This window comes from Chelonia mydas, chromosome 11, assembly GCF_015237465.2.
Source record: "Chelonia mydas isolate rCheMyd1 chromosome 11, rCheMyd1.pri.v2, whole genome shotgun sequence".
NCBI classification, from domain to species: Eukaryota; Metazoa; Chordata; order Testudines; family Cheloniidae; genus Chelonia; species Chelonia mydas.
In genome coordinates, this window is record NC_051251.2 from 30,392,105 (window position 1) to 30,406,558 (window position 14,454).

The window sequence follows — 14,454 nt, forward strand, 5'->3', positions numbered from 1 at the left end:
AGGCAGAGAAAAATTGGTAATTAGTGGCTCTGGCAGATGGTAGCTCTGCAGCCACATGGTCCTAGGACTGTGTACTCCTGGACTTATGAAGTGGGTGGAAAATCTGGAGATGGTGGTGATAGACGCAACCCCAGCCCCCGAAGATGGGGTGGCTGTGATCAAGAGGTCTTTCTGGTAGGCCCTTGCCTTTGCCCTTAGAAGAAAAGAAAGTGCTGACAGTGGAAACTTTGTCCTTGAAGGGAAGGCTGATGACATGGAGTGGAGAGGACAACAGTGTTGACCATGGAATCCCCTTTCCCCCTCAGCCTCTGACTCATCTGGGCCAAAGGGGCAGAAGCCTTATAGGGGAGGGTGGGGGCTTGCCACGGTGGTGGGAGAAAAATGGGGGCAGTTAACAAAAACGATAGCCCGCCCTCCTTCCTAGGAGGCAGGAGGGTCCAAACAAAAGAACCAGGGGAACTAGGGGAGTATTAGTGACCTGCCTCTCCGGGCCGCGTGGGGATGGCTAGAGAGAAGAGCTCAAGGCAAACATGGGAGGTGGAGGAGGGGAAAGAAGTGTTCAGGAAGGGGCAGACACGGATGGGCAGAGGGGAAACAAACGGTGAGAGGAGGCCCTCAGTTGCCAAGAAGGGGGGTGGGGATCTTCTTGGGCATATGAGAGCAGAGAGAGGGGAGAGAAGGGGCGTCAAGCCATGCGCCCCCCCCCCCCGCCCCAAAGGGGGAGGCAGCAAATCCAAATTGCACCAAGGGGACAAAAGCAGCGACGAGCCAACAAAACAGCGCAAGGTGGGGGAGCAGGACTGGCCACTGCGGCCAGAGACCCTGGTCCAGGGTAGGAGGTCGTGGGGGATCAGAGCGCGCGCACCCGCCCGCAGCAGCAGCAGCCGCCGCCAGTGCCAGAGCAGGGACAGCTCTGCGCTGTTCCCCTCGCCGCTCCTTCCAGCAGCAGCAGGAGGAGGTTACTTCTCAGTGTCTGGTTACCAGAAGACACGCCTTGTGCTGCCTGGAAGCGTGTTGAACTAGGGGCTGGACGGGCAAGTACAGAAGGGAAAGCAGCTTCTGGGAAGCAGCAAGAAGCACGGTAAGGGAGATGCACGGATTCCTGCATCCCGGGGCAGCGGGGGCCAGTGCTGCACAGGGCCGAGTGGGGAGCCTACCCTCCCTGCTCGGGGAAGACTCGCTTCCTTTAGGCAACAGCTCCAGGCAGTGCGCGGACAAAGACAGGCCGACGGGGGAGGTATAAATAGTCACAGAATCAGGTTGCATCTGGGCCTAGTGGGGGGTGTTAAGGGGGATTCACTAGTGAGTGCTCACGCCATAGTGCAAGGTGTAACGGCTCTATCCTGCTGGCGCCCTAATCTGCACTCGGTGGCGCTAGCTCCTCCCGGGCACGGTGCAGGGCACCAGCAGCCTGTCAGCACAGGCTGCGCCGTGCTCCTTGCAAGCCCGGGCCCAGCGCCAGAGCGCTGCAAGAAGCTCATCCTCGGGTCCGCCGCCTGCCCGCGCTTTGCCCTTCCATTGGGCGAAGGAGACGCCAGTTAAGCCGGCGGCCCCGGCCCAACCCCGTGGATTTCCGCGCTTCCTGGTACCTAGAAAGCCCACGAGCCGCTGCTGAGGGCTCAGGTACCGAGGCTGCTGGCTGGAAGCTGCATCAGCCCCGCTGCATCCACCTTCTCTTCCATCCTAGGCGGTAAAAACCTTGCTGGAAGCATCGGCTAGTATTAAGGGGCAGTTCCTCGTGTTTCAGGGAGCAACAGCCTGACTAGGCTCCTTGCCAGCAAATTCCTGCTTTGTAAGTGTCCGTGCTGTTTTTTTAAAAGCTGCTTTGCTTTAAGTTGCCTTCATGTCAGTAATATAATATAGAGGGATACTGGGGGAGAAAAATTGAAGCATACCACCTCACTCCATTTAAATATAGTGGGCTGGCAGAGCTTTTTTGAGAGGGCACTCATGGGAACACTGGTAAGTAATCTGATAAATAATTTAATATTATATGTACATGTAAAATAATAAAACAAGGCTTGGCAGCACAATCGATATTGCCAAGCAGCTGCTGCCCTGGCTGGGCTGCAGGAACTACTCCACCTCACCTTCTTGTTATTTGGCATAATCAAATAAGAGCACAGCTAGGGTGAAAACATTTCCTTTCTGAGCTGTCATCATCAAAAGGCATTTTTATGCATGACGGGCAGGAAGGGTTTAACTTGTGCAAACTACGACCAGGCAACTTCTTCAGGACTCAGTTACTAAATTTTGTTGTGTCATAACTCCGATGGATTGCATTGCCTCTTGCTTCCTAGATAAAATTGTAATGGACTTGTCAACACTTTTGTAGGCGGCAAGTGACTTTTTTTGCTTCAGCATTTAATTCTGATGTAAGTTTATATTTACAGTTGTGGATCCAGGGAGGGAGGGAGAAGCACTGCAAAGTGTTGCTCAGTGGTTTTAAAAACAAACCATGAACAGGATCATACACTTGTTATGAAACTAAGTGTAATCACTCAAAGTTATATAAACCATCCTTATGCATTTACCCATACTTGCAAAAGTTCTCATTTTTACAACCCCAATAGATTATTATAAATTTCTTGGGGATACTCATCCTTTCAGATCACACGATTAAACAGGGATTTCACAGTGGAATGTGTTCTGTAACAGAAACTCCAGTTGTTACTTAAGAGTTGAAAGTAGTTACATTTAAATTTTAAAAATTGATGATATATTACAAACTTGTATAAGGTGCCTTGTAGCTACCTCTTTTTTTGCATCACCTCGTCCAGTAGTTAAGTACACTGAGTATTTCTTAGTATTCTGAAGCTCTTGTTTTATATAGTGACATTTCAGACAATTCCCTAAACATTGTGGAATCTGTTTGGTTAACTTTTCTGCTAATGAAGCATTCTACTATAGTTAAGGTGGTGTCACTACTGAAAATGTCTGTTATATATATTGCACCTTTTTTTTTTGGAAAATTCTAATTGACAAAAAATAAATGTTCTATAACAAACTAATAAACATAGCGGAACATTGATTGAGTCTTGCTTTCCTATTGGATACCATACAAATCTAACTTCTAGGAAGATGGATACTGGCCACAGAATACCATATCCATGGTAACATTGCTGAACTTTTGAAAATAAAGGGAATTACTTTTAATTTGAGTTTTAAAAAAGATTTTTATGGAATAAAATCTTTTGAGATGGGTATTTCTGTATAGTTAATGACCAGGTGGAGTTCCTTGAGCTTTTCTCTCTTCTATCCAGCCACTAGCTGCTAGGGAAGTGTCCTGTGTGAAGGCCATTAGGACACACCCTCAATTATATGAGCTGTTTCCCAAGGCTTGAAAAATTTATCAGATCTACCTTCCTTAGGACTAAACCTACGTAGAGGATGATACTAAAGATAAACTTGAAGCTAGCCCTGTACCCCGGGCTGCTGATAAGAAGTAGGATCTGTCTCTGTCTTTGAACTCTCACTGTTCTCCACTGTTGGGGCAAAAATAATTGTTTCTTTTCCCCTAGCAGCTGCATTTTCTCCATCCTCTGTCCTGTTTTTTGTTGTTGTTTCTCAACTCCAGTGCCTACTGCTGCTGCTTAGAGCTTTCTCAAGCAGCAACAGAATGAAATTGACAAGACTAGGCATTTGCACTGCTTCTACTCAATATCCTCATACCAATTTCACACTAATGCTGTTTGAAAAAGCACTGAATAAGTAGCAGGGCACTGGAGTTCTGTTTGTAGACTCAGACAACACTGTTACATTTGGAAATTCATCTTCATGACCATAAGGGGCAGGTTATTTTTATATAAAATCTTAATTCTTATGGTTCCTAATTTATGAGGGAGAGTTTCCTTGTCTCTGGTGACTGAAATTGTCAAGCCGTGGATACCTCTTGTACAAATATTATTGCAGTAGTGACACTGGTCTCAGACTCATTCTACTTTGTGATTCTTACCCATACTTATCACAGATGCTTTTCTTATATTCTCCCCCTCTCTCCCCCGTCATCACATATATACCCATACACACTCTCTTTGGATCAAAGTTTGAGAATAGTTGCTGGCAGTCTTCAGAAAGATGGCTGGTCATATTGTGCTGGCTTTCCTTATTTCCAGCTACGAAGTCACTTTAAAAAACAGCTAAACTATATTAAATACTTTCCTAATATTACTTTCCCACGTAATGACCACTGTAGTTGCTACAAGACAGTTATGTGATTATAAATGAAAGGGGAGGTGTTTGATTGCAAATGGCAGGAGAGTTTCTCCACGAGATAGTCTCTCTGTTTAGATGTGGTCCATCCTAGGAAAATTCTTGAACATATAAGAGGTATCATTGATGCTATATATTAATTTTGTATATGTTAAAATAATGAATGCAACAGATTTGAGATTTAAATTGTCTGAGGTCAGGAAATTCAGACTTTGACTTTCCACTGGAATTGTAACTGTGTTACTTTCATGGGCTCTGTGCATTTTGCTGGGTCTTTCATTCCATGATCCCGTGTGTGAATATGTATAGATTCCACTTAGCTGATTGTCACAGGGGCTATATGGTTTGTCATCTTAGGCTAGTTAGGCCCATCTTCTGAGTACTGATTGGTAGTATTATAGATAGCACTTATCAGATAAGAGAATTTAAATACCTAGGATCAATGGTTGCTGAATATGGTACCCTCCTGAGTAATGCCCAGCATTGTACCACTCTGGTTGGTACAAATGGCAGGAGATGTCTCTGTGATAAAAAGATGCCAATAAAGTTAAAAGAGAAGAGTGTTTAAAACTGTAACTTGACCAATCCTATATGTATAGAACAGAGACTTGCCCAGCCACAAGAAGAGAAATGAGTGTGCTCTCCAACACGGAAATGAAGATGTTGAGATGGTCAAATGGTTGGACACTCTGTGATAGGAAACAAAATGAGGTTGTGGGGGACCTAATGTGGGTTGTCTCAACTGAAGACAAATTGAGAGAGGTGAGGCTACGTTAGTGTGGGCATATCTAGTGGAGACCCAGGAGTTATATTGGTAGTGATCATGGATGGAAGATGATTAAGGGGAAGGCTAAAGTCTCAGAACATTGACCAGCTATCAGTGGACCTTAGGGAGACCAATTATATAACAGCCAGGCATACAAGCATGAGTTTGGAAGAAGGCTATACAAGTTGCTGACTCCAAATAGGGAAATGGCAAGAAAGAGGAAGAAGACGACTTATCCGATAAACGGTATCTCAGTCACATTTTAATACAACCGTTTTAATTTTGTTTCACTCTTTAAAAAATCTGTTCTGCTCACCGAGAGTGACAAAGCTGATAAGAACTATCATTTTCTTTATTTATAAGTCATTTTCATGCTATTAGATCCTTGAATTCTTCAACATTGTCAGATTATTTATATAGCTATGAAGAGACTAGCCAGATCCTCAGTGGTTGTAAACATAATTCCACTGGCTTAAATTACCAGTTTACACTAGCTAAAGATTTGGCTCATATTTTCAAAAATGGCCTCAAGTTGCATCATCCATAATTACATAACCAAGTATATTCATTATGCAATTTTCAATGACCAAGTTTTTTTTGCCTTCAAAAGACTCATTTGTACATAAAAGTTTGTCGGGACGAAAATGTTTGTCTAATTCTGCTTCTCATGTCAGTGAATGTGTAGATGAGGATTAATTTTAAACCACAAAAATGAATGTATTATTTAATTTTTTTAAAAACTTACATTGCAGGAGGATTTTTTTCCACTGAGGAAACATTTGAAACATTGCACATTTATGGACCTAATACTGCCACATTTGCCCCAGTTTTCTAACTATTCAAATAATACAACATTAGCTAGCTGAGTGGGAGAGGTACGTTCTCTGATGTTTGCTCTGCATGTACGTAAGGCTTTGTAGCAGGGTTCACTACTTCCTGCACTGACTCATGGCTTATCTGGGGATTGGCTCACCACTGATCAGACGTCCCTTCCAGCAGTTGCTCGGCCCATTGTTTTGATATCACCTTCTAGGACTCTTGGTAGTAATCTTTTTTGTTACTTGTCCCTCCATCCAGGTCACTTTAATTCTCCACTTCAGGGGATGGGAGGGATGGCCATTAGTGTCTTTCTAGGTAAGCTGTCCCTCTGCTGTTCCAGTCAATTCTCTGTTCTACATCCAAGGCTGTGCCACTTTTCTGGTAGGGGAACTTAGACCTTCCCTCTGTTACAGGTTCTAGCGCAGAGATCCTATGCTCTGCAACTATGATCTACTTCTAGACTTAGCTGCTACTTCTCTGAGCTCTGTTTTACTTCCTCTCTGTCCTCTCACACCTCTGGGTTTACTACCTGTCAGAGATTCCTCTGCTCTGTAGCTACTTCTCCAACCCTGTAATCTCTAACCAACATCCCTCCTGTTGACTATTTCCCCCTGCCATAGGTGCCAACTTTTCCTGGTGCAGGTGGGTGCTTGAAGTCCCCTGCCTCCCTGACTCCACCCCTACCCTGCCCCCATTCCAACCCCTTCCCCAAAGTCCCTGCCCCAGCCTTGCCCCTATTCCAACCCCTTCCCTAAAGTCCCCACCCCAGGCCTGCCTCTTCTCTGCCTCCTCCCCTGAGCAACTGCGTTCCCGCTTCTCCCCCCTACCCACCTACCTACAGCTTGTTATGCCGCAAAACAGCTGGTTCACAGTGGCAAGTGCTGGGAGGAGAAGCAGGGACGCTGCATGCTCAGGGGAGGAGGCGAAGGTGAGCTGGGGCGGGGAGCTTGACTGCTGGTGGGTGCTCCAGCCCCATAGCACCTATGAAGTTAGCCCCTATACCCCCTGCAAGGCCTTTCTGTTCTCTGCTTCTTAGTTTTATTGAATCCCTGCCTGTTTCTGCCCAGGTAAGCTTCATCCTTAATTAAGCCTTATTGATCCTTAGCTCCCCTCCAGGGGCAACCTATGTGGCTAATTGGCCCATCTAGCATACCTTAACCCCTTAAAGACTGGTGTGGGTGAACACTCCATCACAGGCTCTTTCTATGCAGGGCTTTTTTGCACCAATGTAGCTATACAGCACCAATGTAAGATGGGGCATGCACTCATGGAGTTTATCTACATTATTTGGGCTGCTACTCTGAAACCTGTACACTGATGTAGTCACACTGGTGCAAATTTCCCAATTCTAGATAAATCCTAAAACAGTAGGTACAGTACCTGGAGGGCTACATATTCATTTGTATGACACCATGTGATGATGGAGTGTACAAATATCATATTAGGCAGCAAGGGTTGTTAGGCTAATAGAGGGCAAATCAGCCCCATGCTGTGGCATCTGAAGCTGGTGTCATTCTTTGAGGGAGGAGTTAAAAAGGGAGAACCCAGCTCAGGTGCTGCCTTAGTGGGAGGGAGAGCAGACTTTGAGCTCTTTCTGTGAGGAGAGAAGGTTGGCTGGGGCTAAGAACTGGGAAGACTGCTCTTAACAGGGCCCTTTCCAGGTAAGGGATGAGTTTTTATTTTATTTTTTCATGTATATTGTGGATTTCAGTGGGTGGAAGTCTTGTACTAGACTTTTTTGGGTAGACTCCATGTCTAGATGTTTGCAGCTGCATTTTGGACTTGGGAAGGAGTGGAGCTGTTGTGTGGCCTAGCATGGAGGGCTGTGTCACCTCACCTGGGAAAGAGTTGGAGGCTGGGCAGAGCAGTGGAAGACCAGGAGGACAACACAGGCAGGACAACGAATGTGCCATGACAAAATGGGGCATGTTTCTACTACTAATTAAGGAACAGATTGGGCATATAGTATATTCAATGGCAATAGTATATTTTTATTATACTATTATAATATTAGCCAAAATATTAGCCAGTATTAGCCAAACAGAGCTGTGCTATATCTCAGTGGTTTATGGAGAAGGTAATATATTATCATAAATGTTCAGCAGTAAGGGGCAATGACTGAAGATTAGTTAACTTTTACTTAGTGTGTGATATCTAGGTTTGACAGTTAAGGACACAGTCAAGTGTCTATGTCCTTGTTTCTATATTTTCATGCATTCCCTTGTACATTTTATTTTCATATCAGATTAAAGCTCAGATAAGCTCCAGTTGCTGCATATATATTCGTACATGTGTAAGCACAGTAGTTACTTTTAGGATTCTTGAAGTAGGCCCTCCTAATAACTTAGTGTCATCTAAACTATTATGTCTTTAATAGTAAATTCCTGTCTTTATATAATAAAATATATAAATGAAAAATCTATTTTTTGAGTACTACTGTAATGGTACAGAATTCTGTGTTTTGGATTATTACTGTACAATTTCTATAAAGGTGTTAAAAATGTTCCCATTTATATAATAATGATATGCTGCGTTGCTTTGTTAGCATTCTGAATTAGTGTCCTGAAAATTAATGTACTGAATGCTCCATGGAAGGCTAACCACTAATGTGTCTTCAGGATCAATCTATCATTAATTGTTTGTTTGTTGTTTGTTTGTGTTATCATAGCATCTTGGGGCCTTGACTTATGACTAGGGCTCCTTTGTGCTACATATTGTACAACACAAAACAAAAAGACAGTCCCTGTCTCAAAGACTTTACAATCTAAGTATAAGACGAGACAACAGATACCTATAGAGACTGTTGAGGGAATACAAGGAAACAATAAGACAATAGCACGATAGGCTATAGCAGTGGTTCCCAAGCTTGTTCCGCCGCTTGTGCAGGGAAAGCTCGTGGCGGGCCGGCCGGTTTGTTTACCTGCCGCATCCGCAGGTTCGGCCGATCACGGCTCCCAGTGGCCGTGGTTCGCTGCTCCAGGCCAATGGGAGCTGTGGAAGTGGCGGCCAGAACCACTGGGCTATAGGCATGCCAATCGCTTAGCTCTTGATACTGAATGAGAGGTGATAGGCAGGGAGGGGATAGGCTGTGAAGGGCCTTGAAAGTGAAAATAAGTTGCTTACGTTTGGGATAGAGACGAGAGCTGCTGGAGGGATGCAAAGAGAGGGATCGTGTGGTCAAGTGGCGGGCTAGAAAAATAATCTTTGCAGCTGCATTATGAAAGGATATGAGCAGAGCAAGGTTGCATTTGTCAGTGCCAGAGAAAAGGATGTTGAAGAAATGGAGATGTGACCTAATGAGAGTTTTAGATGTGCGGATGGATAGGAAAGGCCATATTTTAGAGATGTTATACAGAAAGAATGTGAGAGAGTTATATATAGCCTGGGTGTGAAGACCTAGAGAGAGGTCTGAGTAGAAGATAATGTCTAGGTTATGGGGCTGAGTGACAGGCAGAATGTTGGTGTTGGGAAGGGATTGGGAGATGGGAAGATAGAGATCTGGTTTAGTCATGCTGAGTGTGAGCTGACAGCTAGACATCCGTGAGGAGATGTTAGAAAGATGTGCTGAAAATTTAGTTTGGACAGAAAACGACCAGTCTGCTATGGAGAGAGAGAGCTGTATGTTGTCAGCATACAGATGTTGTTGAATTGGTTTATGGATGAGATTACTCAGAGATAAAGTATAGTGGGAGTAAAGAAAGGTGTCCTGAATAGAGCCCTGTGGAATCCAGACAAAAAATGGGGAGTGGGGGAGGGAGGGAGATTAAGATCCTCTGAAGGACATGCTGAAGGAGAAATTGGTGAGGTGGGAGGAGAACCGGGAGAGGACAGAGTCATAGAGGCCAAAGGAGGTCAAGATTTCAAGAAGGATATGGTTGACTGTGTCAAAGGTGGCTGATGGGTGAAGGAGAATGGAGATTTGGCTAAAAGAGGTAATTAGAGGTTTTGGAAGGAGCAGTTTCAGTTGACAGCAAGGTGAGGAAACCAGTTAGTAGAGAATCTAGAATGGAATTGGGGTAGAGGGACTCCAAACTGCAGTTGTAGAAAGGGGCTTTGGGATGAAAGGGAGATGGGAAGGTAGCTGGGGAGTCATGCAGAATCAAGTTTTTTGTTTTGTTTATTTTTCTGGCTTTTTGTTAAGATGGGAGAGACTAAAACATGTTTGTGTTAGGAAGGGAAGAACCAGAGAAGAGTAAATGATTAAGGAGCTTTGCATGGCAAGTGATGAGAATGAGTGTGAGGGAGAACAGGAGATGGGATGACATCATTAGGCTGGTGTAGAGGTTAGAGGAGGAGAGTTGATGAGACTTCTGTGTCTGTGACCAGGGGAGAGAATGGTTGGGAGGGAAGGGAAGGCAAGGCAAGCTGATGGGATTAGAAGGGAGTTGGAAAATTTTAGGGGTAGAGGAGACCAAGGTAAGCCATCTTTTGGTAGATCCGTTTCCTATATGAAAACATTAAGTACATTTTATCTAATTTCCACTCAAACAGTTCTTTGCTATTCTGTTTTCTACCCTCTAAAATCTCTCTCATAAGTATAGTTGAAGAATAGCACTGTTTTCAATATCAGCTTAGAAAATTGGTTCTTATTTTCAAATGTAAATGTCTTTCTTGGCTGTTTCAAAGCAAGGGTTTTCATGCAACTCAAACAACAATTTGCTATTTAGTTTTATCTGTATGGCTTGTTGTGGTGTTTATTTGAATGCTGGTAGGCAGGTTTCCAGAGATTCTTGTTTTGCCTCTTCCTGAGCTTTTGTCTACATTCTCTTTTCCTTAAAAAGATAGGTCTTCTAATCTATTAGTATAGATGAGTTTAGATCTTACTATATTTTCTTATGTAACTAATCCTTACGCAAGTGAGTGTGCCTTTGAAGTTGGTGTGACAGATTTCTGTTACCAATCTGCGTGAGGCATCAGGTGATCAGGCTGAGGCCACAGGATCGTTAAGGGAGGAGATGACGTAACACAACAAGTATCTAAATTTTAAAGCTTTATTGATAAAATAATATAACAGAGAGTGCTGGCTGGGGGGTTCCCCACGTCACTTAGAGGAAGGAAGAAAGTGTTAGTGCCCCAAGCCCTAACCCACTTTCATACTCTCACACGCACTACATGAGGCTGGCCAGGCCTGGGTGTAACATAAGAAAAAGAGGGGGAAGGGTGAACGGGAGTTCTGTCCTGTGTTTACGGTCATCCAGGTCCATGGTGATCTCAAGTTGCTCCAGCTCTCAGGAGGGTTTTAATTCCTGGGCTCCTTGGTGCTTCGTTCAGGGACTTCTGCTCCTGGTGCCCTCTGTGCCAGTCCAAACCAGCTTTCCATGGTGTCTTCAGTTTTCTCAAAACACCCCGGCTCCAGGGATGCAAGGCTCGGCTCCCCCTCTTGTCGTCTCGCTGGTGTTTTCAATCTCTGCAGTCTTAGACCTTGTTTTCTTCTTTGCTGGCCTCGGTGCTTTGCAGGTCTGTGCAGTTGGGTTTTTCTTTCTTATGGCTGCTTGGGCACATTCACGCCCCCGTCTTTCTCCGCTGTCAGCCAGGTCTCAGCTGTGAGCAGTGTCCTTGGGCTGGGGCCATTGTCTTATTGTTGGACTGATCTTGCTAGCTGCAGTGTTGAGTTAACCCATTCTCTGCTCTCTTTCTCCTTCCCCCTTTGGCCTCTTGCAGCTTGCAAAAGAATCTTTCACTCTTCACTCACACCTTTGACCCTCCCCAAAATGCTTTGCGATGCTTGCAACAGCGTTAGCAATATACAATGCTGATCTGCCTTCCCCGGGGGACCCCTTGAGGGAGGGGACCATTGGGGTGTGACATTGGTGGGACCATTCATGTAATACGAATGCAGGATTGGGCTCTTATGACAATCATGCATTGTATAGCCCTGAATAACTGGACACAAGTTATTGACCCCCCAACCCCTGTTACATTTTCAGGTTTATGGGGAACAACTTAATGAAGAGAGTGAAAAGATAACATGGGAAGGGAGGGAAATAAAACAAACATTAGATGAAAGATTGAAAAAAAAAAAAAAAAACTAATAGTGAGGCAGATCAGAGAAAAGGGGGAAAAAAACATGCTGTCAAAGAGGAAGACGGAACAGATATCAGCAGAATGAAAGATGAGCCCAGGAAAATAAGTTATAGAAAAATCTACATAACAGTAAAAATAAATTAACATTTTGTATTCATTTTAGTGAATTTAACATTTAAAAGAAGATATTGTTTTAGACTGAGAAATATTCTGAACTTACAAAAAGGAGCCCAAGATTGATGCGAAATAATCCCTCCCACTACTTCAGGTCTTACTCATGGGGGATGTGGAGTGAGGAGGGAAATGTTTGTAATTTTGCCTTTAAAAAGTCTCAGGCTTTTCTTTTAAAGCTGAATGTCAAGCTGCTTCCCTCCCTAGTGTCCAAGTGCAACCCCCTTTCAATTAAAAAGGAAAAAAAGTCACTGCATGGCTTCTGCCCTCAGTTCACAGCAATGAAGAGTGTACCTCAGATCTCACTTGAATCCCTGCAAATAATTGGTTTTTTTCCAAAATACCAAAAGGCATTATTTCACACCAAAAAAAATTATTTTCAAGTTAACTAGTTACATTTAGCTAAAATTTTACAATAAAGCAACAAAAGGGGTGGCTTTAAAATGTGTATTGATGTCCCTAAGGTAGTCAATTCCTAATCTAGTTTAACTGGTTTGATTTTAAAAAACATCACCACACAAAACACTTACTTTTCTCAGTGCAGTTTCAAAATGTCCAGCGATCATCCGCCTAGAAAGTGTAGGCTAATGTTAATAACTTTAGCGAACACCTTTAATTGTAGTTTATTTACTGGGTGCCTATCCAAACAGAGTACATATGCTTACATCCTGATTTGTTTTTGCCCTGTTAGAAAATTATCTTGCTATACATGTTGCTATAAGACTAGTGTTAGCTTCATAAACTGAGCCCATATGTGCTAATTAAAGGTCTGATTCCAAAAGATGTTGAACACCTGCAACTCCCACTGACTTGGATGGGAGTTGCAGGTGCTCATCAGCTTTACAGATGAGGAACTAATTTAGAAAATTGAAATCCTCCCCTGACATGCCTAAATAATTACTTCTTGTGAAATTACTGAAAGGGTGGTGTCTGTTTGGCTGTGCAGATCTATGTCCAGTTTTGGAATAAACAAGACAATTTTTATATCTCTCAACTTCCTCCTATAGTGTTTATTTGGCTGGAAAAAATGGCTGATGCTAAAGGGTAAATGTTAGGATCATAGTAATCAGGGTGGATAAAAAAAATAAAAAATGAGATTTTTAGATTGAAATCAAATACAGCTTTATTAAAAATTATTTAATAGGTTGTCATTTCAAATTTAATTTAAATAGTTATTTTAAATAGTTATTTAACTATTAGTTATTTATTAAAATTTAAATTAAATGCAAAAAGAATTTAGTAGTACATATTTGCTGCCAAGTTTTAAAGAGAGTCAAACCACTGACCTGGTGGAAGGCACTTGGTAAGCACTTGGAACTAGAGTATGAAGTGCTAAGCTAGCTTTTGACAGCAATTGTAGAGAGAATATTTTCTTCACTACAGTTTATTCAGCTAATTCAGTTAACTGACTCATTCATTCAAGTTAAGAATCCTCTCTCCTCCGTGAAAAAAGTAGGAAAGCTTGTTTTCATCTTCCAATCTATGAATAAACAACAAGGAGTGAGATGATGAAATCTACTGGTTCTAAAATCTTGAAGGACATGGTGACCAGAAATAATCAGTTAAGTTTATTAACTACAGATAATAAATAGTTCCTTTGTTTAATAAATCAGTTATTTTTAAATGTAAAATAATGTTTTGATCAACTTTTTTGATAAACATTTTTTCTTATCTATTCAGCACATGTAATAGATTATTTTTTAACCCCCCTTTTTACTTGCTGGGTATTTCCTTCACGGGGATGACTGCAAACAGCCGTTAATATGTAGGATTACCCTTGAGTCATGATAATACTTCATTAAACTTCTGTTAAATTAGACAAAACAGTCATAGGTTGATTGTCTCACTCCTGCCTGTCCACCATCACAACTGGCAACATAGTAATGCAGTCTCATTGGAAAGGCTAAAGACTGAATAGGCAGGGAACCTGGGGTAGTAACTGCAGGTCAGGGCAGAAGCATGTTGGCAGGGCAGTGTGAGAAAGCTTACACTGTCTATGCCTGCTCAGTCTATAGGGACATCAGTCTGGAATTTCTCACCATTTTAAATTCACTTGAACATTTCTTTAAAGGAAATGAAAACAATATTAAAAAATAGGCACAGCTATTAAAACCAATGACAATTTATAGTAACAATCATTATCACAACAGTCTACATGGATTGTGTCTATTTTTGAGTCATCTATTTGGGAGACTCACTTTTTATTAGTTATGCTGATTTAAAATGGAATGCAAGGCAACCTGATTCCATGGTAATAGCCTCATATAGTTCTTCAATACAAAACATCACAGATTGGATTACGTCTCTTCATGGGTTTTACATCTCAAACATTGTCTGATGGCAGTGTATAGAGCATTTCACACTTACTACCAAGCTTTACTGTTTTTATCCATCTGTTAGCCTGAAGTCTCTGGACTTCGACTTAAGTAGAGTCTTCTTCGATCTTATTTTCCGTAGTGCTC

General features: G+C 42.7%; 1 protein-coding gene across 12 annotated transcripts in view; it reads left to right on the forward strand.

The window, feature by feature from the left end:
- The first annotated feature begins 652 nt into the window (after positions 1–652).
- The window catches only part of GPD2 (glycerol-3-phosphate dehydrogenase 2), a 118,636-nt gene continuing 104,834 nt past the window's right edge, over positions 653–14,454 (forward strand). For 2 of the 12 annotated variants that reach the window (XM_043524797.1, XM_027819011.3), the window contains exon 1: positions 765–1,081. The gene's annotated coding sequence lies outside the window, so the exon portion shown is untranslated. Of the gene's footprint in view, positions 1,238–1,273; positions 1,793–7,272; positions 7,459–8,171; positions 8,184–14,454 lie in introns of those variants that run through there. The other 10 variants (XM_043524794.1, XM_043524798.1, XM_027819013.3 and 7 more) reach the window with 9 other exon arrangements.